At 45.3% G+C, this 27103-nt stretch overlaps 1 protein-coding gene and 1 long non-coding RNA gene across 7 annotated transcripts in view; one reads left to right on the top strand and one right to left on the bottom strand.

The window, feature by feature from the left end:
- Nucleotides 1-27103, bottom strand: part of LOC146772931 (SLAM family member 9-like) — a 369703-nt gene that overhangs the window by 45734 nt on the left and 296866 nt on the right. The window lies entirely within an intron of this gene.
- Nucleotides 1-27103, top strand: part of LOC146772932 (uncharacterized) — a 141650-nt gene that overhangs the window by 66591 nt on the left and 47956 nt on the right. For both annotated transcript variants that reach the window (XR_014972143.1, XR_014972144.1), the window contains exon 5: nucleotides 18073-18216. This is a non-coding gene — a long non-coding RNA (uncharacterized LOC146772932). The remainder of the gene's footprint in view (nucleotides 1-18072; nucleotides 18217-27103) is intronic.

Below are 27103 nucleotides of genomic sequence, written 5' to 3'. Positions count from 1 at the left end.
AGCATGTGCTAAGGAGCAGGCCAAGGTATTTTTTCTGATAAAGTCATAATGGTTTCTGTCCGTTTTTCTCTCTTTTTCTTCATTATAGTTAATAATTGATGCATTCTTGAAGTTGTGGTGCTGGCAAATTGTTTTAATTGCACGTATGGTCTTGAGTTTTGTGCATTGTTAATGACGCAATGTGCAGCTAATTCTTACAATCGTTTTTCCATATCTGCTGTTTTTCTGCTGAGTTCACATATTTTGAACTAGCATTTGCACTTTCTTTCAGGTTGTGACCCTTGATGTACATTTTTTGTTTGTGTTTGTGAAATGCCTATTCTGATGCATCTATGTAAAAATGATTGAGCTCGTAAAAGTAGCTGTAACCAGTAATCCCTGTGCATTTATTTCCCCAACTATCAGAATAGATCTAACATTGTTTTAGCCCGAGAAGCTAGAGCGTGTTAGTCCCTTAAAAAGCTCCCAGCTATCATTGAGTTGCCGCTAAAGCACATGCACACTAGGTTCCCCACACAGGTTAAAAAACGTAGCCAGTTTTACTGCAAATTGTACGCACACACCACGGTACACCTTCGACACTAACATAATCAAACACACGAGAATACACATTCGGGCCAAATACGTAGGGCAAATAAAGACCAGAAGAGAGGCACTGTTATAAATGTGGGCCATCTTTGAGGAGGCCCAGGCTGACAATCCTAGCGTAGAGCCTGCAAGCAAGGCATTCACGCTCTCCCACCGTATGTAGGAATGGAGGCACTCTCTCCAATGCCTGCCATCCCAAGAATAGGATATATCAACCCACTGGTCGAGGGAGCCAGAGGGCTCCCCAAAAAACAACAAACTACTAGATTCAGACGAGGGCGAGCCATAGGTCACCTGGCCCAGGCAATCCCAGCATCACCCCAGTCTAGTGCTAGAGCTCCCCGAAGTTCATCCCCCCATCCGTCACGTTCAACCCATCGAACCCCAGCGGCATGGTGAAGGTGCACTCCCACTGGTACGGGTCAACACACTCGGGTCACTGGGAGATAGATAGCAGTACTAGACAGCGATATAACTAATGGGGATGAAGAAAGTGGCCCCAGTCCTCTAGGATCAAACGATGAGGGGGAAGCCACAGGGTATGCTCAGGCAGCCGAAGGGCCAACAGAAAGTGGGCTTGAGGGCAGATTCCTACCCAGAAGAACAGTGCCTAGCTCAGAATGGAGGCGACAACCCAGGTGGGAGTTAGAGGAGAGGTGTGAATTAAGGATGGAGAGAGAGAGCTCTCACCCTGGGAACTCACTGAGAGAACAGAACAGTGTCCTCTTCACCTGAGGAGGTGTAGAGCATTGCTCGGAGAAGAGTCTGAGGCAGAACTAGGAGGGAGGCTTCTGCGTGGGGCCCAAGCCTCATCAGATCATCAGCGTAGGAGTAGGGCCAGCCAGGTGATAAGGGATCAAGGTACCCCGGTACAGACTCAAGACGTAGGAGAAGCAAATGGGCACCTTTATGTGAGCATGAGGAGAGCAGCGACAAAGGTGTCCGCAGCTCCACCCCAAATGCGCCGTAAAGACTAACTGACCCCAAAGGAGAGAGTGACCAGAGAGGGAGGAGAGACGTTCGCGCAATCATTTTGCCACCTGCTAGTTCGCTGGACTGAAAGGGAGCCCCAGTATGATAGGCCCTGGCTGAAGGAAGGAGCCTTTGAGCCAGAAGACATGGATATTTCAGAGGACTGCATCCAGAATGGAGGGAGAGATCCCTAGTGGAACTTCCCCTACATGCCGGATTCCCTGAGCAAATGGGAGCGCTACGTTAGAGAGAAACCAACACCACTGCCCAAGCCAAAATGTGCCAGTTACTGCAAAAGGCCACGTCAGGGAACATCTATGTGCCATGGGCCCAGATGGATAAGGAAGGGCTCAGAACCAAACTGCCGTCATTGATGCATGAGGTGGGGAAATGGATCTCATGTTTTGAGAAGAGCACCGTGGGGAAAAACCTAGCAATAGGCAATGTCAAAAGACTGCAAAGCAGTGTCATCAGAGAGCAGACCAATACAGTGTTCACCTAAGCCCACATCCCAGCAGTCACACTGACACACACCGAGCATGACGGTGCTGCATTCAATTTATACAGGCACCCAATATGGTTGGCCCAGAGGGAAATATTCCCCGACCACCTCTATCTAGGAGGATTGATGTCAGAAACTATGAAGTCTGGGGAGACCGTAACAGACTTTCTAGATAAAATGAAGAAACAATGGGGACAAGAGACACGACAGACATGGACCGATACGGGTCCCCAGGTCTCATTTATCTACAACATCCTCAGAAAGGGGATGCCCACCGAAATCCACAGTGGTTTGGACAGCGTAGTAGGGTTAGTCACCAAACTCTGGCAGAAATTGCAGGCCCACATACTACATTATTACAGAAAGAAACAGGAAAAGGACAGGGAAAAACAGGAGCAAGCCCAGAGAAACACCGAAAGCTTGGTTAAACACACATTTAAAAAGACCGTTGTCCAAAGGGCGGTGTTGGCTACCCGCATACAAATGGCACCTGTGTTGAATGGGTTTAGGGGGTTTCAATCCAGTTATAACAGTGGAGGGCAGGGAGGCTGGTAGCAGTCGGACCTTGGAGAATGTTATTATTGCCACCGAATGGGCACATGAACGACTAATGCCGCTTGAAGGCAAATCACGAGCAGAGATCGATAAATCTGGGACAGTCCCTGCAAAGTCCTCATCCTCAGAACCAAGACCAAGGTAACCTGAATGCACTGTATGCACAGCGCTGGGAGGGCAGACAGTCACTGAACCACCACAGCAGGTAGAAGGTGTTTGGTCAAATACGTGGCAACAGCAGCAACAGACAGGGACCCCAACCCAACAAGGACCACAGCATGGCGGGTCTGGGGAGGCAATGCCTTTACACAATCACAAAACCCCCCTACACAGTAAGTACAAACCCCCAATACAAAACATACACTTCATGCACACCTCAAAGCACTTTTCAAAATAAAGACAAGTAAGACAACCATAGGAATTCTAAGTCTTTACTTGCGTTTGGGAAACACAGAGCTGTTGTATGCTGTGTTGATCAAGAATCTGCACTAGAGCCTGCCCTTCGGGTGCCCTCAGGAGCCTAGGCCCCACTCTGCTGCTGATCTCTTGGTGCTAGGTTGGCTGGCCACGCCCCTGGGGAGGGAAGTCTGATGAGGTGGGGCAGAGCGGCTCAAGTCCTTAAAAGCAGGCACCCAGGTCCCCTCACCCAAGTCCAATTGGGACGGGGTCCAATAACCAGATCAAACGGATCCCACTCTTGGGCTCCTGGCCCGGGACCAAAATTCTTTCATGGAGAATGGTCCCAACAGCAGCCAATAGTCTACAGGCCAATGGTGGCTCTTTCTCAGTTCCAAAACGAGGCAATTTTCCAGTGTCGGGAGCCAGGTTTCCCATATACTTGGGATTATGGAGACCCCAAAACGCCCACAGCATGCATAAAACTACGACCGATCACAACCCACCGCATGGCGCCAAGTCAGTATGGGAGTTCACCAGAACAATCAGTCATCCCAGTCCATTACCCGTATGGGACGAAATTCATCTATTTCTGGCTTCACACTAGACTCCATTTAGCAACATTCTGCATCCCCCTTTTCCTCCAAGTTCTCCAAACACCCAAAGCCTACTCACAGGGTCATGTCCCTACAAAAACAATGAAGGTAACGTGTCACAGGTTGGAAGTCCCTGGCCACGGACAGCAGGCCCAAAAAGCCCTGGATAGGTCTTAATTGAAGGGAAAAGGGGGGGGGGGGCCAGGAAGGAGAGAATTCTCAAAAATCCATCAAAGCTCCATGCGAGTTACTTAGAAATAGCCTCACCGCGATGTCCGGCCTAGCGATCAAGCTGATAAAACACAAAGCCTTCCACACACCGTGTAAGAGAGCAAATAAGCCCAATCTCGGACATGCCACATCAGAAACATATGGGGCCGGGGGACAGCTCTCCGGCCCCCTCTGGCACCCAACAATGGAAACTACCATATCACATGATAACCTAGGGACAGGCCCAAGATCCCGCAAAAAGAAACTCATAGCTAGCCTAAAAAGAACCCTCTGGAAAAAAGGCATAGTCAAAGACAACTGCACTGTTAGGAAGGGTCCCACTTCACACCGCGTGCAGGGACTAGAGGGGTATACATGTGACCCCAAAGCATGCTTTTTTCACTCACAACACCTAATCATGCACGCCTTCTCTTTTTACATTACCCCACACACATGTAGGCCAAAAGGCACGCTCAAACTCCCTCACTAGGGAGGGTAAGATATTAGATTTCTAGCGTTACCTATAAAGCGTTAGCTAAAGTGCCCAGACCAACCACAAGCTCACAAAAACCCCCCCTTAACAAAATATATCCTTTCCTGTTGTGGTGAGGGAGGGAGAAACGATGACCTGTAAGCAAGAATCAAGGCGATCCAGGCGTCAGCTAGGTCTTGTTACATTTGTTCACTGATACCACATGCAGTAGGGGCTGACAAGAGATAGCCCCCGAAAATTGAAATGCCTTCTCCACCTGCACATATGTAGGATTAGGGCCAAGATACAACCCAACAGAGAAGAACTCCATAGAGTAGTAGTAAACGTGACCCGTTACAAGACCAATCCAACAGCACTATACTTCCTCACTGATCATAGCGAGATTCAAACAGCTCTAGATAGGATGTGCAGGCAAGGCACCATAGGGGAGGATACTGTTTGGCCCCAAGACTTTCCAGAAAATAGATTGGAGGTAGCAAAACCACTGCACTAGTGAACAAAAATGCCCACTCCCGCTTCTGTCTCTGGCCTCAGGGTGGCCCTTAATGTGTCTGATGCAGTCTATTTGATAACAAATGGACCACAGACATGAAGATTCAGTGTAGCGCCATCCACCTCAATGATACGAAGGGAAATGAGTCTCGTAGGGGAGGGTTAAACTCCAGCAAAGATAGCCAATGTCAGGAAATATGAGACAATGAGATAGATAGATACACGTAGTTGGAAGGGAAGGGACAATCCCTAATTGTATCGAAACTTACAGCGTATTCCTTGTTTATCAGAGGAAAAGGAACAATCTCATTTGGCACAAATGAGAACTGTGGCACAATGCTGCACGTACCGTACATGCAATGGGACACCACCATGTTGATGGATACCTACTAGCAATGCTGTAATTTTTGCCTACACCCAGCTCGTCCCTGGATCACAGGACCTGTGCTCCCTGGTCACCATACACACCCCTACCCTGGTCATTCCTGGGGAAGATCTGTCAGAGTTGTACTAACATCTGCTACTGAAGAACACAACTCTTGCATCAGGCTCAAGAAAAAAGAAGTGCTGATTATTTTGGCTGAGCTCAGTACAAGAACATTTCGGAATAATTCAGACTGTTTTCTGACACACAAGTCAATGTGGGAGGGTTCATACCCTTCTTGATAACCAAATGGGAAATGATGAAAATGAATGGCACTGAGCTCACCCTTAATCAAATCAAGGAAGAACTAAGAGCCATCGACCTCATACTGATGAAACTTCAATATGCAACATCGATATGTGTTAGACTTGTTGACTGCAATGGAGGGATGGGGTCTGTGCCAAGATTGGTGCGTCCTGTTGCACGTTTATCCCAGACAATGACATGGGCAATGGGAATCTGACTCTTGCCATCCAAGCACTGCATCATTTACAAACCGACATGCAAAAGGAGGGAAGTGCCTCTGAGCAGGACTGGTAAATCAACTGGTTCTTCCGGCTCACCCGGTGGGTAACAGGATTGTGCACGTCATTGCTGCCCATTCTCATTTTTGTACTGTTCTTGTGTTTTTTCCTATAAGTGATTATCTCCTGTCATGAAGTATGGGGTAAATGATGTAGTTGAAAATTCAACTAGAGGGGGAATGTTCATATTGATGTTGATGTACGCAATGAAAGATGTATGTATAAAAACTGATTTGAATCACTGTTGTTGACATATCCCAATATGACCTCTCCATCAACCCAGAGTCAGAGAAATACATGGTCAGGTAGGCTCTGCGACCTAGGCATGAAGCTACTGATTGACAGTTCACTGGTGGGGTGGCACGTAACTAGCAGGACAAATGCGCGAACAGGAAAAACCCAGATTAGTTCCACAGATCGGCACCGACACCACAATGGTCCAGGGAGATTGGCCCCAATAAAACGCAGAGGGGCGCACATTTCCAAGACACCATAAAGTTAGATGCCACATGAAGTTGGGAACACTCAGCCAATCAGGACACAGCACACACAGCTATCAGGCGCTTCCCATGCTGGATATCTGGACATGTTACCCACTGGCCCTCATTGTGTTCACACAAGGTCGAGACCCACCTGCATCTGTCATCAGGTGGGAGTAATTTATGGCTCCAAGACTAGGCCTACATTCCTCACCCTAAAAAGGATTCATCAATTGTTTTATGATGCTTCAAGAAATTCATAAAAAGACGCTCAAAATGATTGTACTTCGAGTCAGTCCTCAGACCCTGTTCTGTATGATGTACTACCGGCCTCAGTGTTTAATTAAACTAACTGTTCCTGTTTTGCCAAATGCTTCTTGTCTTTGTTTTTTCAAGGTAAATTCATAGTCATGCAACACCCTAAATAAGGAAGATACAGAAGGGATCCTAGCTTCTATAAATTCAGGTTCACCACTAGATCCAGCTCCTCCGGATATTCTGATAAAAGGAGGGAACATCATCATCTCAACTCTAACGGCTATCCTAAATCACTCCTTGGTCAGTGGTAATGTCCCTCCAACATGGAAACATGCCATAAGAAAACCTCTATTGAAGAAACTTTCGGCCAATCCCCTCCTGGCAGAAGATTTTAGACCCATCTCCCTACTCTCCATAGCAAGCAAGTGCTAGAGAAACACATTAATGAGCCCCTTTCTAGCTTTGCATCCCACACAAACAGGTTTCTGGCCAGCCTGCAGCACTGAGAACACCCTGCTAATATCCAAAGAGGAACGTCGGTCAATTCTGGCCAGAGGCGGCTCGGCAACCATGATAATGCGAGTCCTCAGCAACGCCTTTGATACTGTTGCATATCCAATCCTCATTCAAAGAATGGAGGAAGCAGGAATAGCAGGGACTACCCTCAACTGGCTGGCAACCCTCCTGGAAAAAGGGAGCTACCAAGTCTGTGAAGAAACCTTCTTCTCAACCACAGGGCTCTTCCCTAGGCCTCACACTTTTTAATTTATATGTTCTCCCCCTGGCAGAGATAGTGCGTGCACACAGCCTCACACTTGTATCATATGCTGACGACATGCAGCTGATCATAGCCCTCACCCCAGAAATGCGGCATACCTCCTCACAACTAAACTTGTGTCTAAAATAGGTCACAGACTAAATGTCAGAAAGTAGCCTAAAGTTTATGGGGAAACACAGCAATGTTGGTTGTTGACAACAACCTCTCAAGGTGGAATTATATATCTTGGCTGGAACATCTCGGAGATCTTCCACAGTCCCCCATGCAGTGAAAAGCCTAGGCTTTTGGATAGACCATGAGCTGTCAATGGAATCTCAAGCCAAGAAACTCTCAGGGACATGCTTTGGAATACTGAGAACCTCAAGAAACCTTTTGCAATGGCTTCCACCATTGCTGAGGAGAGTGGTCATACAGGGACTGATCAACTCCTGTCTCGACTATGGAAAGTCCTTCTTCCTGGGCAGTCCTAAGTATGTCATAAGCAGACTACATGTCATCCAAAATGCTGCTTTACAGACTCTCCATAGACTCCCAAAACACCACTCAGCTGTCCCAGCATTAGCTGCCCTACACTGGCTTTCAGTGCAGAAAATACTCCACTTCAAGGCCAGGTGCATGGCCCACTGGACAATACACTCCGCAATCAGCAACTTCTCACCCCTTACATTCCCAGGATGTCTTTACGGTCTTTGAATGTAAAGTTGCTGACAGTGCACAAGGTCAACAGGGCGATCCTTCACATATTTTGTCCTCAAGCTATGGAACGACATCCCCATTACCCTCAGACTGGATAAACCCGAAACCACCTTCAGACAACTCCTGAATACACATCACTTTAGCCTCTGATTAATCCACAACATGAAGAGCATCTAGCAAACAGACGGGTGTGTCTGTCTTCAGTCCTGGGAGGCCCATATGGGTACCTGCGAGCTATAAAAAAAAACCTGAATAGAATATAGTAGCACGTAGAGTTCCCTCAGAGGAAAGTGTAGATACATATCAGTGAGCATGACTCATAACTCCACGCCCACTATAAATCAATGTCCAGTCCAATACATATTTTGTATAAAAGAAGCATTTTAGTTCTAATTCCACACATGCAAAGGTAAACAACATTCAATAGGCAATAACCTAGTCCCCTTTGAGGTAGGCAACCTAGTAGTTGACAGGCCACCCCCCCCGGGCCACAAAGTTCCCATCCAATGGGTGTGCTGTTATTTCCCATTCACATGCGACAACATCCATGGAGTGTAACCACTAGGCCTTGTTCACAAGGTTTCCCCCTCTTGAACTCTGTCAATAAGGTGTAGTTACTTAGAGTTAAATAGGGTTGCAAAAACCAAAGGTGGTATAACCCCCAGGTCTCAGCATTCCCACACCAGTGGTACAAAATCTGATAGCGGTGAAGTGTGATCCTGGCCCAGAACGGCAACGTTGGTTTGCATGTATTCACATGCGCAGGCCCTTGCAGGCGCCGGTCTGTCTACTGTGTCACACTTACGAGTATCCTGATGATTGGAGTTGTACCGGCTCCAGCCATACATAGCTAGTTTTTTTCTTCCATGCTCTGGATGGGGGCAGTCTCCTTGCTCCATCAGGGCTCCGATGGAGTTTCCTCTGTCCTTGGGCCTCCTTAGATACAGTGCCTCCTTTGTCTTGGTTGTAGCAGCAGTTTTGTGTCACGGACAATGACAATGACCTTGACCTCCAGCCTCAGTACTTCAAGCATCCCCTCCTGGCATGCGGGGTCACTCCGACAAACCTAAGTGATGGGTCACGCTGGCCTCTGGTTGCCTTCCTGTGACCTCTCCTGGCATATGGGGTCACAGCAACCTCCCACACACAGGCAATGGCCCAATCTATGTGACACAGTTCCTTGGCATCAGCATCATCCCCTCCTGGCATATGCTGCCGCCAACTTCCCCAACACTGCACATGGGCTATGGCCCGGTCAGTGCAGCACTGTCATTGGGTGCACGGCGGCCCCTCCTGACATACAAGGTCACCAAACATCACAATGCGACTCTTGGACAATGACCAAGCAGAAGTCGTGCAGAGCTTCCTGTCCACATGCAGCACAGCTGGCTGCTCGGCAGATGACTAAGTATGGGGTCTCAGACTCCGCTACTTATAGTACGTTTCCAGACACAAAATGTGATTTAGGCTCTGGACCTTTGAAGTTTTATGTTGGGATTCTGGTTCTTTGAAATGCCCATCTCTCCCCTTTCTTCTTCCTCCTGAATGATGTATGTCACAGCAGCAGGGCTCTGAAGCTGATAAACTCACAACAAGATTCATGGGAGTGACCAGAGTTCACACTTGCATGTCAGCCACAGTGATATGTGCATCGAAGGATAATTCTGGGCCCTCAGCCATACCCTTTATGATTCTCTTATCAACCCCATTTCCATCTTTCTCAGATGTGTCCAGGCTCCTTCCATGTACAGTCACTGAATCAAAGAGCCCTTTGAAATGCACAAGGATAGCCTGGCTCTTCCCCACCCAGTGCTTGTCCCTCCCAGCTTACAGGAATGCAGCAATATACTTTTCCGTCTGGAGGAGGTTCCTCTACTCCTCAAGTTTTTACCAGGCAGGCCTGGGCTTCCCAAAATGGAACCCAAGGTCCTCCATGTAATGTACCAGTGCAGGCCCTTCTGCACTCAGCATACATTCATAGCACAGTCCACTGTTTAGTACTGCTGTGCCCATGTACCATGCTACCACCTGCATTCCTACATGTAGCAAGCTCACTCAGTCTGCGCACACTGTCCAATACCATAGTCTCGCTGTACTGCATCAGAGGGTCTTACTTCAAACACCAATACTACAGCCTCTCTGTACTGCATCAGTGGCTGTCACTTCAAACGCCCTCTGCCAAAGCACACACATTTGCCACATGCACATGGTTCCATATTGCACCTTTTTGTATAGTGAATATCTTGTGCCTTCACATGCACTCAGCATGTTTCCACCATGCACGCACTTCCACATTAATCTGATGTGGGCCAAGGGTGAATTAAACACACAGCAGTGAAACTTTTAAAAATGGTGAGTGAGCTTGTAGGCGTGACTCTAATGATAGAGGGTAAAAAGGACCCAGCCATTAGTACTGATCATTACTCGCTATGCTCCCACCCCTGCGCTTGCGCTGTTTAACTCCTGGTGAAGGCTGTAGCCGTCCACCACTATGAGCACAGCTCATTGGGCACAGTGCTTAATTTGTACAAACATTAATGCCAGGGCCCTCTTCAGGCGGACACTACAGCTTGCACCATCCATTACCCCTGCCACGGCTGCCACTGACAGCGCCAACACAATTACTAACCATCTCACTTTTACAAGTGTGACAATTCATACTATTCCAGCCTCCCAAAGCTAACAAAAATGGCTTGGGAGGCAGGTATTAGTCATTGTAAATATATATTAAATTATTAAACAGCTGTTGTTGTGCTCATACCTAAATTAGCAAAACAGCGCCACCATGTGGTCAACTGTCATAAGTGCCTGTGCTGGCAATTAAGTGTCAGTGCCGAGCACCGGCAACCACAGGCTCAACTTAAGCACTGTTTGGGTGCTTCTCCCAGCCTAACAAGACTGCAATCCATGAGACTGGCCTGTGTCATGGCACACACGCATGATCCGTTTTAGCCTATGACAAAAAAATCCCCATAGGGGATGCAGACAACAATACAGTTGGGCACTCAGGGCAGGGCACATGTCTTTACCATACAGAGGAGTTTTTAGTCTCAACAGACCCTTTATAGTAACATTAGGATAATGAATGACTGGAGAAAAAACCACAAAGTAATAACCTATACAGTTTGCATGAAGCTCTTTGATGACAGTATGTAGGTCTCTGTGCTATATTAGGGTCGTAACTTATGACTGCAAGTAACAAAAGGATTGCTGTGACAAAAGCAGTAACCTACTGAGAGATCCACGTAAAATACAGTTCGGGTATTTAAGTGGCACATGTTTTTGCAGCAGGCATATTAAACCTCTGTGCTACTTTATCATGAGTGGAAACTGCCACTAGGCAAAACTCTGATCTCTCTAAAGCAGGAACATTAATCACCACAGTTATCTTGGCATTCTTTTTGTTGCCTGAAACTGCTGGACAGAAGGAAGGCTGCAACAGATGCTCTTTAAACCTGTGTTATTTCTGCAGAGGTCGCACCGCTCTACAGCTGGCTCTGGATCAGCCCCTCACAACCTTCAATACCAGGAGTGTAACACACGCCTTTGCAAACCGCCAGGAGTCCCAAACCCTCCAGGGGCCCCCAACCTTCCGGGGACCCCAAACTTCCAGGGGGTCCCCATTCAGGCAAAGATATGAGAGATATGGTAGACTTGGTGGCCCCTCGTCACATTCTTCAGGGTGGGCCATCTTTTTACATTATGCCACTCCTCAATACGGTTTGACTGCTTAACAGCTACAGTGTAACAAGCATTGGCATAGCCAATAGGTCTCGCCTCTGGGGCCTTATAAGTGTTTAGCCATGCAACGGTTGATGTTGTTGTACCAAGAATATTGTGCTGCATGATTAAATACTTATAAGGTCCCAAAGGCGAGACCTATTGGCTAAGCCAATGCTTGTTTGCAGGGGTGGTTGATTGTGTAGGCAGGGCCTGACACTACGAAGGTTGCTGATTTTACAAGCAATGCCTGGGTTCACAGTTAGCACCAATTCATCTCAAGAATGGAACAAAGATCAAGGATGATGAATTATTTGAAATTCTCACATTCCCGTGGCAGGAAGGAATATTGAATATTGATTGTAGGCATACATTTGTGCCAAAACAGAAGGTGGAATGAAGAAAAAAAAACGACAATAGATGTAAAGTGGCACTTAAAAATGTCAAACTCGTTCAGAGCAAAGTATGTGCTGAAATGTGACCACGTACAAAGGGATGTGTTCCAGCAGCCGCAATGGATGTAACCTGATAACAGACCGTCAAACCTTTCAATAAAATCCCAAACTCTAGTCTGTGAAAGGCAAAGCCAGTATGAAAAGCAGCTGCTGGCTACTATGGCAACATATAAACTGGACGTTCCACTGCATGTATTTGAAAGCCTTGTGAGAAGAAACATATCGGACGTTGCTCTTTTGTGGCGCCGAGCGCTGGCTCTCAGGCTGTGCAGGTGCTTTTTAAAAGCTGCATTTTGTTCAGAACAACGTGAAAGAAAGATTCATTATTGCGATGTATTCACATGGCCGCAACCCGATTGGAGGGGAATTCGGGTAACTCAGATAACAAGCATTGGCATAGCCTAAAAAGTGTCACTTGTAGTCGTTCAAATGTCACTTATAATTACATTGAAAATATGAAAATGTCACACCTAGCAATATAAAACTTTGGCAGCTATGTAACGCACTACCAGCTCACTGCATTTCTGGTGCCACACGTCTCAGAACCACTCAAAGAATGTTAGCTTAGACACACCGTGCCCTCCCGCGCCTTCTCGGAAACACTCTGCACGGGTCAGCTAGGGACTGTTTCCGTGGTCAAAGACTCGCTCTGTGGTGAGGGAGGGGGAGGGAGGTGAAGCGCGGCCGGGCTGAAATTGAAAAGACGCCCTCTGTGATGAGGGAGGGGGAGGGAGTTTGCGCGAGCAAAATAGAGAGGCAGACAGATGGTGGCTGCACGCGTGCACGCTCGCGTGCACGCAAGCTTTAGGCCACCAAAAACCTGTGGCAGCACTTTGTAAACCCACACACCAAATGTCTCGGAGTGCAGCGCATGCGCTGACTCAGCGAGACCAAAAGTGGCCCAATATTTTAGTTAAAATCGGCCTGGCTGAAGCACAGAGAGGCAGGTCTTAGAGCAGCGTCTTTTGGCTCAAAAACAACCCCTCAGAAATGGCATGAATTTTATAATGTATGTGTCAACATGAAACTGGTGCTCCCGTTGTGTTTCATTTCTCCTTTTGATCAAAGCTGACAGTTTACTGAGTAAAAAAACAGAACTCCCCGACTATCTCTTACACTTCCTCACTTCGGTGGTTCTCATGCAGGTATTGGAAACAGTTCCCACACAAAGTCCCATGGTGTTGCTTGCTGCCCGTGAAAGCAATTATTTCAGAGCTCCATGTAAGGGTAGTAAGCGCTGTATAAATGTGCCAAATAATACACTACAATTCAGCACAATACATTTGCTGAAAATATCTTTTAATTACAGCGCATAGAAACTCAATGACGTGTGTAGTGCTACATGAGCACAAGTTTTGTTTTATGGAGGATTTTTTAATATCATTAAATTGCTTTGTTCATTATTGTCTCATTTTTTAGGTCGAGCCTAGAGCAGCGCAGCTGATTGCTCGACTTTTAGTAAGGGGGTTTTCAAAGTGCTACCAGAGGCTTGCTGGCCTCAAGCTTGCGTTCACATGCGTGTGCAGGCGCACAGCCGCCATGTGTTTCTGTCAAGGCTCATTAAGCCTTTCGTGCCTCTCTCCGCCTTGCAATCCCTCCCCTACACCTCAGTATCTTTCTGTTTCCTTTCTTACGAGTTTGTTTTAGAACCATTTAGATTCATGTTCATGTAATTCGAGACAGTTTATTCATAGTTACCGGGTAGCGCTTTTATCAAAGTATAGCGCAACGTGGCACATTAACTCGCTGGTGAAAACAATCCCATAATCGACAGCTAATGAGGACGACTTTGTGCCTCTGACCGTGCCCTCCTCCTCCAGCTCTGCCTTTCAACTCCTGCTCTCCCGTCCTCCTGCCTGCCCCTCTCCATCTTCTAACCCCCTTGCCATTACTGCCTTCCCCATCCACTGCTGTATCTCTTCCCTTACTTTCGGCTCCCTGTTGCACTCCCTTGCTTTTTCCTTCCTTTCCCTTGCCTTCAGTCCAGCCCCTTCCCTTACTTAGTCTGTGCCAGATAATTTATTTCGTACAAAGCGGGCATACACTCCGAGGAGCTTCATGGCGCTGGAACCAAAAAGTAAACGGAGAAAAGGTTAGTGAGGGTCGGCACTGTTACCAGAAACATGCTTAACAGCGGCCTACCCCCTGATACCCAAGTACCCCCTCCCCCATCCTAGCAGCACTCTGTTCCCTTCTTCTACATTTCTCTCTCTCCCTCCTGCCTTCATTCGCCGCCTACCTTCCCCCTTACTGTCGGTACTCTCCATCTCTCTCTACGCCAGGTTTACTGTTGGCGCTGTGCTATGTTAAGCAAACAAGAAAGCATTGTATAGCGCCAAGCCTACAGCAGTGCCTCTTGAATTCTGGGGCTGGGGAGGGTCAAATTTTGTGGATGGTTGAGTAAATTATGCGGCGCCATGCGGGACATTCTGTTAAGAAACATGCTTATCAGCGTCCTACCCACTGATACCCGAATACCCCCTCCCCATCCTAGCAGCACTCTGTTCCCTTCTTCAACATCTCTCTCTCTCGTTCCTGCCCTCATTCGCCGCCTGCCCTCCCCCTTACTTTCTGTACTCTCCATCTCTCTCTACGCCAGGTTTACTGTTGGTGCTGTGCTATGTTAAGCAAACAAGAAAGCATTGTATAGCGCCAAGCCTACAGCAGTGCCTCTTGAATTTTGGGGCTGGGGAGGGTCACATTTTGTGGATGGTTGAGTAAATTATGCGGCGCCATGCGGGACATTCTGTTAAAAAACATGCTTAACAGCATCCTACCCCCTGATACCCGAGTACCCCCTCCCCCATCCTAGCAGCACTCTGTTCCCTTCTTCTACATCTCTATCTCCCTCCTGCCCTCATTCGCCGCCTGCCCTCCCCCTTACTTTCTGTACTCTCCATCTCTCGCAACGCCAGGTTTACTGTTGGTGCTGTGCTATGTTACGCAAACAAGAAAGCATTGTATAGTGCCAAGCCTACAGCAGTGCCTCTTGAATTCTGGGGCAGGGGAGGGTAAAATTTTGTGGATGGTTGAGTAAATTATGCGGCGCCATGCAGGACATTCTGTTAGGAAACATGCTTAACAGCGTCCTACCCACTGATACCCGAGTACCCCTCCCCATCCTAGCAGCACTCTGTTCCCTTCTTCAACATCTCTCTCTCTCTCTCTCCTGCCCTCATTCGCTGCCTGCCCTCCCCCTTACTTTCTGTACTCTCCATCTCTCTCTACGCCAGGTTTACTGTTGGTGCTGTGCTATGTTAAGCAAACAAGAAAGCATTGTATAGCGCCAAGCCTACAGCAGTGCCTCTTGAATTTTGGGGCTGGGGAGGGTCACATTTTGTGGATGGTTGAGTAAATTATGCGGCGCCATGCGGGACATTCTGTTAAAAAACATGCTTAACAGCGTCCTACCCCCTGATACCCGAGTACCCCCTCCCCCATCCTAGCAGCACTCTGTTCCCTTCTTCTACATCTCTATCTCCCTCCTGCCCTCATTCGCCGCCTGCCCTCCCCCTTACTTTCTGTACTCTCCATCTCTCTCTACGCCAGGTTTACTGTTGGTGCTGTGCTATGTTACGCAAACAAGAAAGCATTGTATAGCGCCAAGCCTACAGCAGTGCCTCTTGAATTCTGGGGCTGGGGAGGGTCAAATTTTGTGGATGGTTGAGTAAATTATGCGGCGCCATGCAGGACATTCTGTTAGGAAACATGCTTAACAGCGTCCTACCCACTGATACCCGAGTACCCCTCCCCATCCTAGCAGCACTCTGTTCCCTTCTTCAACATCTCTCTCTCTCTCTCTCCTGCCCTCATTCGCTGCCTGCCCTCCCCCTTACTTTCTGTACTCTCCATCTCTCTCTACGCCAGGTTTACTGTTGGTGCTGTGCTATGTTAAGCAAACAAGAAAGCATTGTATAGCGCCAAGCCTACAGCAGTGCCTCTTGAATTTTGGGGCTGGGGAGGGTCACATTTTGTGGATGGTTGAGTAAATTATGCGGCGCCATGCGGGACATTCTGTTAAAAAACATGCTTAACAGCGTCCTACCCCCTGATACCCGAGTACCCCCTCCCCCATCCTAGCAGCACTCTGTTCCCTTCTTCTACATCTCTATCTCCCTCCTGCCCTCATTCGCCGCCTGCCCTCCCCCTTACTTTCTGTACTCTCCATCTCTCTCTACGCCAGGTTTACTGTTGGTGCTGTGCTATGTTACGCAAACAAGAAAGCATTGTATAGCGCCAAGCCTACAGCAGTGCCTCTTGAATTCTGGGGCTGGGGAGGGTCAAATTTTGTGGATGGTTGAGTAAATTATGCGGCGCCATGCGGGACATTCTGTTAGGAAACATGCTTAACAGCGTCCTACCCACTGATACCCGAGTACCCCTCCCCATCCTAGCAGCACTCTGTTCCCTTCTTCAACATCTCTCTCTCCTTCCTGCCCTCATTCTCTGCCTGCCCTCCCCCTTACTTTGTGTACTCTCCATCTCTCTCTACGCCAGGTTTACTGTTTGTACTGTGCTATGTTACGCAAACAAGAAACCAGTTGTGCTGCTGTTCGACGTTGCCTTTTCATGACCTAAAACTGGCCTCACACAACTTGTGCTAGCCTTTTTTGGTTACTCCAGTGTAGCCTTTATCTTCTGGTCTCTTTTTAATACCCTTATGACATCAAATAAGGCATTTTCATAAAGATGTAATCATTATATCTCGTAAAAAATTTTGCGAATACATCTTGTTGCATTTTTGCTGAGGAATTAAATACTGACGTTCTGCACGGCGACATTTATTTTTCATTGGTCTGCCATTTAAGTCTTTGTCTCAACTTATGGGAAAATTAACTAAAGACTTTTTTAAACCCAAGTCTTCAGCACGTCGATTTCTAATTCACACCAGTTCCCACTATAATTGTCTTTCCATGGAGGACTCAACAAGCACTTCACCTAAAGGTGTGTCGACATCTAATACATCGCTGTCCTCTGGAACCACCAAAGCATCGAGTAAGCGGTTGAAGAAGGATCCTCCTTCTCCCCCTAAACAACCTGCTTCAGTCACAATGGACTTGTTGCTTGAAGAAATACGGGCCTTGTGTCCGTTTATTGAAGAAACAAATTCCAAGCTGCAGATTCTCACTGATAGGTGGTCAAATGTAGAAGACCGTGTCACAGCCTTAGAACAAAATGTTGACTCTTTAAATTCTTCTACTCCCAAAGTGGATTCCTTGTGCTCTCAAGTCTCCCTGCTGCATAGACAGATTGAGAATTTGGAAAACAGGAATAGGAGAAATAACCTTTGCATTTACGATTTGCCGGAAGGAACGGAGGGATCAGACCTAATTGTCTTCTTTAAATCCTTCCTCCCAAAGATTCTCAAGTTGCCAGATGATACCTCTCTTAACATTCAAAGAGCTCATCGGTTGGGACCGTTGTCATCTTTCTCGTCTTCCTCTACAGTAAAGAAACCGAGGGGAGTGATCTTATATTTTCTGGAGTATACTGACTTGCTCAAAATGTTATCTGCGGCTAGGGCAATTGATCGCATCACCTGGTCAGGGAACTCCCTATTCTTTTCCCAAGACTATGCCAAATCAACTGCAGATCGACGCAAAGAATTCCTTATGCTGAGACCACAGCTCCGTTCCATAGGCGCACAATATGGCCTCTTTCATCCCTGTCTATTTAAAGTGACTATCAACAGCAAAACCACTTCCCATGATGATCCAGTAAAATTGAAGAGCTTCCTCTACTCTTATCATGCTGACTTCATGGATACTTCCTCATCACACACCAAATAGACACTTTGGATTCTGAAATGCCTTTGTTCTTTTGCATGTTTTAGATTTATCTCTGGTTTGTTGACATGTTGATGTTTGGTATTGGTGCAAATTTTCACTCATATCGTTTCATTTACATAACTAACCACCTTTTTTCTCCTTACAGGTTATGTCTTCGCGTCACTCTTTTCCTCATGTTCCATCGTAAGTCGGGTCTGCCCTCCCTCCCGCCTTCCCGCTTGGGTCCTGGACATGTCATTGTTCCGTGTGGCCTCACACCCCCCCACCTTTCGTTTGTCTTGGATTATATGTAAGTCTTTCGTTGTATTACGTTTTTATGTATTTTGTATTGCATTTTCTCTTTTCTGTATTCCCTATGCTTCGAGAGCTCCCCTTCAATATCCTTCTACTTTAACACTGCTCTTCTCTCTACGCCTCTCTTTTACATTTGAAATGATGCTTATTCGTTTTTATTTCTTTTCCTTTCTCCTTTCTCTTTCTTCGTATTTGACTCAATGTCTTTGTAGTTGGTTTAATGTACGGTACGGTTTGATTTGCTTAGAGATTCGCTGCAGTTCTTGTTTACCATCCAGCTACAGTTTTGTATTATGTCCTTAAAACTTGTGTCATGGAATGTCAGAGGTTTACATTCACCTATTAAGAGACAGAGAGTTCTGAATCATTTGGCCAAATTGGGAGCAGATATAGCTTGTCTACAAGATTTTCACCTGACGGCTGAGGAATCTGTTAAGTTAAAGAGAGGTTGGGTGGGAGAGGTATTTTTTTCCCCGGGTGATGGCAAACGCAATGGAGTTCTTACTCTTTGCCGTAAATCCATCCCTGTCAAAATGTTATCACAATGTGCAGATAAGGAGGGTAGATGGCTATTTGTTAAATTAATGGTGGGTAATGCTCCAATCTCTTTGTTGAATATTTCTGCACCCACAGCTGGAGATGCCTCTTTTTGGACTTCCTTGGCCCAACAGATCACACAATGTTTCGATGATAATTTTATCCATGCAGGAGATTGTAATGAAGTCCTCAACCCCTTTCTAGATCGACATTCGTCAATCCCTTATGTTCCCCGTAAATCACATAGATTTTTCACATATACCATTAAGCAACACAAGCTTATTGATGCTTGGAGGCTTTGCAATCCTACATTGAGAGAATACTCTTATTACTCTCCGACTCATCACATCCAATCAAGACTAGACTATTTTTTTATATCCCACAACATATCTCAATCACTGGTGGCAGCAGATATTGGCTCTATTCTAATATCTGATCATGCTCCTGTTACTATTCAGCTGCATGTCTTGTAGAAACCCAATCTCCCTCGGAAATGGTGTTTTAACAATGCTCTACTTTTGGATTCGACATTCCCGTCCTCTTTCATTTCCATCTTTAGTGAATACTTCCTCCTTAATCACTCAGATACTTTGCCTTTTCATGTGATTTGGGATGCTTTCAAGGCTTCTGCTAGAGATTTTATTATTAGATATGTCTCTTCAAAGCGAAAAAAGCACAAGAAATCCTTAACGCCCTTTTTGCCAAAATAAAGGGATTGGAACATTCCTACTATTCTTCCAAATCAAAACTTTGTTTGTCTGAACTTATAAATGCTAAATTTCAATTTAACAAGGAGACCACTAACAATGCCTCTTACTTTTTGTTGAAGTCCAGTGCAAAATTTTACGGTGGCCAGAATAAAGCTGGAAAACTTTTAGCTAATTATTTGAAGGTTAAGCATAATAAACTTAATATAGATTCTATTTTCGACAATACTCACACATTGAAGTTCAAGGACGAGGATATCCTAAATGAATTTCTTCAATTTTACAAAACATTTTATACATCTGAGACTCCTTCTTCTGACCATTCTATTGCGTACTTCTTTTCTAGCATTCACCACACCTCTGTTACGCACCCAGATCTTTCACTTTTAGAATTAGACCTTACACAAAAGGAACTTCTTACTGCCTTGCACACACTTAAAAAGGACAAAGCACCTGGTCCAGATGGTTTTACTGTTGAGTTTTTCGCTCATTTTGCACATTTACTGATCCCCAAATGACATACTCTCATAACTACTTTTTTGCAATCAGGTGGATCTACTGGCTCTTTTTCTGATGCACTTATTTGCCTTATACCTAAAGATGGTAAAGATCCACAACACTGCAAAAATGATCGACCTATTTCTTTGGTTAATATTGATTATAACGTTTTTTCAAAAGCTCTAGCCTTACGTTTGGAACCTCAATTACCCGATCTCTTAGGAACAGAACAATCGGGTTTCGTCAAGGGTCGACTCATTACAGATAATACTCGTTTATTTTTTGACGTCCCCTCCAAGCCTTCACACATCTCACACTCATTAGCTGCAATAGCTTTAGATGCAGAGAAAGCATTTGACAGAGTTGAATGGCCTTATCTTTTTCATGCACTTAAATGGTTTGGCTTTGGCCCACAAATTATTGCTTTGATTTCTATTTTGTATTCTAATCCGAGAGCGGCTGTTTGTGCAAATGGTGGTATGTCTTCCTATTTTCCGCTTGGTAGGGGTGTTGGACAAGGTTGTCCACTTTCTCCATTTCTTTTTAATCTCGCCTTGGAGCCTTTTCTTTTAAGAATCTGTCAAAACGACAATATCCATGGTTTCACTTTCAAAGAGACTCACATTAAGATGGCAGCCTATGCTGATGATGTTCTTTTATTTTTTTAACAGCCCCAAACCTCCCTCCCTGCCTTTTTGGGAGAGGTTGATTCTTTTGCATCAGTCTCTGGTTATAAATTAAATAGAGATAAATGCGAAATTCTGCCTCTAACAAAATACACTTTTAAACCTGACTTTACTGCTTCAGGTTTCACATGGAGTCCCCAATTCATCAAATATTTAGGTTTGCATTTTAACCCCTCAATTTCAGCAACAATATCACGTTGCATGGAAAATTGCACTTTTAGATTGTCATCACTGACATCGAAGTGGCATCCTTTATACTTAACTTGGTGGGTCGTCTGGACACTATAAAGACGATGTTGTCTCCTATAATTTTGTATACAATTTCTAATATTCCCCTGTCTATCCCCTTAAAGTATTTTAAGAAATTAAACTCCATTTTGTCTTCTTTTCTATGGAATAAGAAGAAGTCACGTATGTCTATCTCTAAACTAGTTCGTCCAAAATTGGAGAGTGGAGTAAATTTCCCTGATTTCCCTACTTATCATAAGTCCTTTTTATTACAACAGGCCTCGAAATGGCTTTCTGAAACTCCCATTAATTGCCCTCTTTGAGCCACACTTGAACAGTCCTTTATTTCCCCATTCTCCTTTCAAGAATACTTATCTTTTACAAGTAAACCACAATCTATATCAACTCCTGTAATTAAGCACACCTCTAAGCTTCTGTCACCTATTTCCTCCTTGAATTCTAATGATTGGACCACATTTCTTAATTCTACCATATGGCACAACGTATTTTAATAAATAATACGCCTATATTTTGGAAGTCTTGGAGACACCGGGGCTTGATTTGGGTACGTCAATTATATGTACGGGACGAGATTATGTCCTTTTCTCACGCCAGGGGCTCCTTTCATTTGCTTGCATCTTTCCATTCTAAGTATTCCCTTTTATCGCAAGCTCTCCAAGATGCGTCCCTGCATTACACAATCTCTTCTCAATCCACTCCTTGTGAGCCATTCTCTACAGAGAAATTACGCACTCTCTTAGTTAAACACTTTAAAGCTTCGACCATATATAAATTCTTACACAGCTCCTCCACTCTGAGAGAAAAATCTAAAGTAAAACTATCTTGGGAAAAAGAATTAAAAGTTTATTGGTCTGTGGAGTTTTGGGATAGAATTTATGTCATTTACTTTTTACATGTCCATTTGTTCATAGTTTCTAGGAAAAGGTATGGTCTCAAATTAATTTGATTTTTGGTTCCTCTCACCTCCTTTCCCCCACACACATCTTTTTAGGTAGTTTGTCCTCTATTTGGGCAGATTGTAGTTCCAATGAAAAAATAATAGATTTACTGTTGGCGGTTGCCTTTCAGCAAATAACTAAGAATTGGGAAGATCTTACTAAATTGTCATATCAAGCATGGTGGTATGCTGTTTGTTACAATCACAGATTGGACACTAATTTTGTTTACCCACTACATATGGCATCCAAGCATTTGCACCTATGGTCGCCTGTTACACTATTTATTGATGCAAGTGCTCGGCGCTCTCTGTTCCTCCCCCCTTTCAACAAGAAGTGACTAAACCTCCATGACTTTTCTCATATTGGCATTATATGATTTATTGATGTTTGACTTTGTAGTTTACATTTTGGTATAAAATGCAGTTCTTTTTTGTTCACTGATTTTTTACCAGTCATTGTTGCTCCTCTTTCCTTTATCACAGTTGGATGACTTACATTGTTCACCTTTGTGTTCATCAATAATTGATTGGTTTTATTGTTTGACATTTTTCCTTTTTCATTGTTATTATATTTTCTGTATTATTGTTTTCCCTTACCTCAATAAACTTACTTTTTGAACTTAACACTGTCTGGTCATTGTTTACACCTCATTAGCACCTGTTTAATATCCAAGTACAGCAAGGAGACCAGTCAACGCTTGCAAAGGGTCTTCCACTGCGCGGTAACACGTCACTACGTTTTAGTAAGTTTTGAACCGGTCGAGCTGGAAACAGAATGTGTTTTTGTTCAAATCTGCAGATTATGCAGCAGATGACGGATTATGTTGCAAGTCCTTAAATACGCAAAAAGCGCTGCAGCCGCACAATCGCATATTTGCAGTGGCCCTGGCTACAGTCACGTGCTGCGATGGCTCAAATAATGTCAGTTCAGTATGCTTCTGTTTAAGGGAAGGCAGTGGGGATCTGCTTCAGACAAGTACATTTTACTACAAATATCTACATGAGGACAAGCAGCAAGGCAGGGCAGGCTATTTTAGGTGATTCCCTCTGTGTCCAAACCTAGGACCTCATATGTTCTCTTTCCATATATTAGTTAGGGGTTGCTCTTGGATGCATCATTGTACTTTATTTTATTATTATTTTTAGCCATGCTGCACAGCAACCATGCTGCTATGCAGCATAGCTTCAAATCATTGCCAAGGTTGGCAATGCCCATGCTGTACAAGATGAATAAAAGGCAGTGGCAGAGGCAATAGCCTGCAAGGCGTAACCTATTGGCTTTTTCAATGTGTGTTAGGTCGCGGCACAACACCCCTGTGATTCTGAGCAAATCAGTTAATCTTCCCATCCGTCAAAAAGGGAAAAAATGTGCAATTTCACAAAAAATCCCATCACATAAAGCAATCAAATCAAGCATTGGCATAGCCAATAGGTCTCGCTTTTGGGACCTTATAAGTAGTTCGTTTTGCAGCACAATATCCTTTGTGCAACAACATCAGCTGTTGCATGGCTTAACCTTGTACCTTACAAGTGTTCAGCCATGCAACAGTTGATGTTGTTGCACCAACGATATTGTGCTGCATAACTAAATACTTATAAGTTCCCAAAAGTGAGACCTATTGGCTATGCCAATGCTTGTTTATTCTTGCTCCTAAAGCAAAGCCTCTTTTTTCCGTTTTTGTAATTTTATTTGTGGGTGCACCTCACGGTAACTGTACTAGAGTAATACAAGCCACAGGCCACGGTCTAATGCAAGTGTCACACTGTTCTAGGAAATGGTTGCTTTATTTTCTTTTGTTAATGTGTTGTGGTCGACCTCTGAATGTATCCAAAGTCAAAAGCGGTGTCCTAATTATAAACAAAGGAAAGTAAAAAAAAAAATGCCCTTGAAATACATTTCAACATTGTTCCTGCAGTTTCCTTCTAGTTCATTTCAGGAAATTCAAGGCTGCACGAGATAAGACTGGTCGTGTACACTGTGATATATTTGGACAGCTCTGATATATATATTTTGACTTTCTTGCTTTTTTGATGGAGTGAGAAATGCGTTCTATTCTGATGTTATCAGCGGGCCATGTGAATTTGTTATCATTTAAAAGCTGATTCTGAAAGTCATTCTGCCCTTCATTTCTGGGTGAAGGAAATACCTATTTTATCTACTAAGGGTGAACTCATTCACCCTTGTGTGAGTGAGTCAAGGAAATTGCTCATAAAAGAAGGATTCCGAAGGAGTTGAACATTTTTGGCCAATTGCCCAGGACAGGACAGCTGAATGCGAATTGCCAACAGGCCTACTTTTGGTCCTTTTTCATTGTTTAGCCCTTTGTTTTGTTTAAGGGGGGGTTAACTCCTTAGCTGGTCAACCAGGAAGATGGAGGGTGTGGTGTAGCAGCCAGAGGGTCTGACTCGGGAGCGCGGGAACCGCAGCTCCCTCCCTGTCGGCAGCTCAGCATCATGTGACTCTGGGCAATAGCTCACTTAGGGGCAGATTTACAAGGCCCTTGCATGACTTTTGCGCTGCAGTTGCGTCACTTTTTTGATGCAACAGCGGCGCAAACAATGCGGCCTATTTACAACGTGACGCATCTAGGGAGATGCGTCACGTTTAAAAGCCCTGCGTCACATTATACCTGCGTCAGGTATAATGTATGCAGGGTGGACGTTCCCATGCAGGAAGGCCTCGTAAAAGTGACTCAGTGAAATCTGCAAGATTTCACTGCACCACTTTTAGGACACCACTGCGTCAAAGCCTTACGCCTGCTTCAAGCAGGCGTAAGTAGTGACGCAGTGTAGTGGTGCTTGTGACACGACTCCAGCAAATGCGTGACTTTTCCGCCAACAGATGCGGCAGAATTTCTGATGCATCTGTCAATCCTTGCGCCATAGTGCGCCATATTGTAAATACGGCGCATGTATGTTGGAGCAAGGGTTTCTAAGGGTGGCGCAGGGAAAGTGACGCATCTGTACAGATGTGTCACTTTCATGCAAATCTGCCCCAAAAACTTCCCAACGGCCCCCAGCGCCTTGAAACTCTTGAGAGGTGATATGTTTGCGCTTTACAAATACGAACTATTATTATGAATATTATAACCACTGCTACAGAAATACAGAAGCCCTGGAATTAGCCATGTACACCGTAGTTTGTGTGAGAGGCTTACACGGGGACAATGACTGACCACTTGGGAGGGTCCCGAAGGGGCATCCAACTAAGGAAGAGAGTGCTGTTTTGTTGTTCCTGGGCCTGGCAGCTAGGACTAAGGCAAACACTGAAAACCAGCATAGACTGGCAGACAGGCGACTGGGCTCACTGGCCCAAAGACTGAGCTCCAACTGCTGCACCATAAAGACCACCTTCATTCATTGGCTAGCCTTGCCTCCAGCTCGCCAGCTACCACCACCAGGGAGACTGAATTACTGTACTCTTTGCCACTGCCAGTGCCCGCCAAACCCAGCAGTTCTCGTCTTTGGAACCTTCTGGCTTTGCCCAATGCTTCCTGGCGTTTCTGAACGGCAGCGATACAGCAAAGTGTTTGCCAATGCTCTTTTGTAACTCCCCCCAAAAAAGAAAGAAAAGAAGGCGCAATGTAATGACGCAGACGCTGCTGGCTGTAGCGTCATTCTAGGCGTGTGCACGAGTCACCACGCAGGCACGTGGCTACAGAATGACGCAGGCAGCATTACATTTTATTTTTTATTAAATGATCTACTTTGGCACTATAAGTGTGCAAAAGCGTTCTCGCGGACGACACGCAGTGATTAGCCGGGCACCCTAAAAAAATATTAATGAAAAAAAGCACGGAAGGGGGTAAGTTGGGGTGAAGCATCAGGGCGTGGCAAGGGAGCATGAGAGAACAACATGGGCTGTGGGTGGAGAAGCACCTGGGGAAGACAAGGGATGGGGAACAAACACACACAGGAGACTGCAGCACCAACCACGGGGCAGGGAGAAGTACACCTGAGAAAGCGAGCAGCAATGAGGGTGAGAGCAAACACAAAACGGGGGCAGGTATTTGGAAGGGAGAACAACACTACAGAGAGAGATGGAAAACACATGCACTCTGATGGAGTGCTAAACCAAAAACAAAAAAGTAGTTCCCTAAGTGTGAGAATTGAAAAGACACAAGTAAGCTAGTCAATCGGATTGTAAAGAGGCTACGCTTCATGTGAGGGTCGAACACAAGATAGACTGGGAAAGCCATCCAATAAGAAGCAAGCAAATTGAAATGACTATAAAGTGAACCAATGGTAAGCAATAGGGATCTAAGCCCCGTGAGTTCTTGGTAAGTCCTCAATGGGCTTTTGCAACCAGACAGCTGAAGCTGTCTGGTAGGCTCGACTTAACAACATCGTTGGTGATTTTAGATTTTAGGCATAACAAGGAATCATACACGATGTGTGCACCCTTCAATAACCTGGAGAAGACAATTATAAACTGATGTTCAATAACTAACTTTTTTCAAATACACAGAAATAAAGCAGCATAATCGTGGGACCCGAAGGCGTAAAAAGTCACTTCGTTCTTGGGTATAGAATTCGGATCCAGTTATTGTTAGGTTGGGGCAACAAAAATAAATTCCAAAATGTAATTTTTGTCCCAGTAATCATGCTTTCTCACATTCCATGTAATTACTTTTACGCAAAATGCTTCACATAACACAAATATTTCCAGGACCGGCTTTAGCGCTGGTGGTGCCCAGTGCGACAGTCTTCTTTGCCCAGCGCTCCCTCAATGACCTCCTTCACCATGGATTCCCTGACTGCCACCCTCCAGCAGGGCACAGTGCTCCTCATCTCTCCATAGCCTCTCTCAGACATGCATTTCATTTGTTTATAGCGCTGCTCATAATTCACTCACAGTCGTTTCTGTGCTCTACATGGTGCACATTCTTTGCGGCAGGCACATTAACCCCTCTGTGCTACTTTCTGATGATTCAAAACTGTCAGTAGATAAAACTCCTGTCTCTCTCCAGCAGGAATATTAATAACCAGAGTTTTCTTGACATTTTTATTGTTGCCCGATAGTAATATGTAGGAACTGAATACCCACTGGTGAGATTTTACTGCCGCAGGCAGGACTTGCAAATCACAATTAGTACTAATGGTTAGTTCCTAAGCGAGTCCCATGGTTACGGGAACCTGAAGACTGAACTACTTTTATTACAACTGTTAGTAATTTCCCCATCTAGAGTAGTACATGTGACCACACCTACACCAACACTTCCTGAAGTCCCACTATTATTTTTATTTTAGCATTTTAGCGGCTTTGGG

Source organism: Triturus cristatus, chromosome 12 (genome assembly GCF_964204655.1).
Source record: "Triturus cristatus chromosome 12, aTriCri1.1, whole genome shotgun sequence".
Taxonomy (NCBI): Eukaryota; Metazoa; Chordata; class Amphibia; order Caudata; family Salamandridae; genus Triturus; species Triturus cristatus.
This window is presented reverse-complemented; position numbering and strand designations above follow the sequence as displayed.